A 2,129-nucleotide genomic window follows, 5' to 3' on the forward strand; every position below is an offset into this window, starting at 1 on the left:
AAAAGCGATAGGCTGCCCTACTTAGCACTATCTAATGTCAGAGTAATCACTAATCGCAATGGGGCGGTAAGCAAATCTTAGATCAATCATTGAATAATCACGACGATTATGAGGAATACTCAAAATATATTAAATTTATTAAATTATTAAATTTATTAAATTTATAATTAAAATATAATATTAGAGAAAAAATTATTCTATTAATATTAATATTTCATATACAATAATTACTTGATTGTTCGCGAAGAGATAATAGCCCAGATTGTACCAATAAATTCTGAAAATATAGTGGAAAATATAGTGAAAAGACCGACAGTCGTCAGACCGACGACTGTCGGTCTGACGGTGCATAAAGCATTCCACATCCTCACAACAAAAATATACTTGATTGTTCTGACTTCGCTTCCTGTTAATAATATTTTTGTTTATGAGACCTTATATGTAAACCGAAACGATATTTTACATAGTTTTATTCTTAAAGATTGTAGTTATTTATTGTTAAAAAAATGTTTAAAAGTTTTTAATAATTTTTCATTATAATTGATTAACATAATACATCCAACAGGAGTTAATGAGAAATTAATAGTCTATTACAATATTGTTGCTGTGACCTACGCTGATCTGGAAAGAAAGCACACATGCAAGGATATTAAAACTCACATAATGAGATGAAATGAAGAAGGTCTCGGAGTAAGGCATTAAGAAAGGAATAGGTAATAATATTGAATTTAACATAGGTGCAGATAAAAAAATGTTACTATCTTAATGGATTTTTTATGTAAATCAATAGGGCTAAAATTCATGTGGGCGTAATTACATAACGCTAGATGGGTGGCATTATGAGTAATAAAGTTGCAAATATGGCAAATATTATATATATATATATATATATATATATATTGATAAAGTAGCAACTTTGCAAAGTTGCTATTGTGGGGCACATAAACAATTATTAGATCGGTAATTTTATTGAATGCGTGTATTTAAAACTATTTTTTTTAAAAAATTATTAATAATGAATGTATCTGCAGACATACATATTTCATTGTTAACAACAGCGATCCTTAAAGATAAAATTATTTACATACAAAATTTGTTAGTAAATTTTTTTTAAATAAAAATTTATTGGTATAAATAAACTTAACTAAAATGATTATTGAAGTTAACTTTATTTGAACAGAAATTTGGTAGTACAATGTAATAAAATATTAACAAGTTGGTAGAAAGTTGGTCTTAAATTGGAACATTGATGCTTCGAGTGCGGCAATAAAAATTCATCAAGTCTATTAAATTTATACCTAGGATTAATAGTAGAGCTTAATTATATTTACATGAATGAAAATTACAATACTCTAAAATAATTTTTATAAAAATTTTTAAAATAGCTTTTGGTTATTGTCACTATTTAATCACGCTATTCACTATTTTATCACGCTATTTTCACTATATCACTATTTTAAGATGATAATATTAGTTTTTACATTTTAAATAATATTTTAATAATAAATTTTAAATTTCTTAAATAAAAATTATATATAGAATTTTTTGTTTGTATTTATTTCAATTTAATTAAAATGTTAATTGTGCTTTCAATTATTTATGTTAAAACTAAAATGTTTCAAAAGGAATAACAGCTTTAACAGAGTATTAACATAATCTTCAGAGTTAATTAATTGCATGAAGATTAAATAAACATTGAACCATACAAAAAATAACAGTCATGTTGTTTTTCTTAAACATTTTAAGTTAAGCATATACATACAAACTCACATTTGTGTGTAGGAGAATACGCAAGTTTTCCTTTTTTTAGAGTACAAATATGCAATATTCATATAGATTGCATCAACAAAAGTGTTATAAAAAAAATTTTAAATAAAGCGTATGATCATTGTTTTTGCTTTTTGACTTATGAAAACAATAAAACACGTTTCAATTTCAATTTGTTCTTGTTTGTAATCTCGATTTTTATGCTTCTAACTGGACTTTATGTATTTGATTAGTTCGATTTCGGTAATTACGCAATTAACAAGTGCGGTCGTGATATTATTTAAAAAAAATTTGATTTTAGTTAATAATTATAGTGTATTTATTATATTAATTATAATAAATAAATGAAGTCATTGTAAAAA

This window comes from Teleopsis dalmanni, chromosome 1 (genome assembly GCF_002237135.1).
Source record: "Teleopsis dalmanni isolate 2A chromosome 1, ASM223713v2, whole genome shotgun sequence".
In the NCBI taxonomy this organism is placed as follows: Eukaryota; Metazoa; Arthropoda; class Insecta; order Diptera; family Diopsidae; genus Teleopsis; species Teleopsis dalmanni.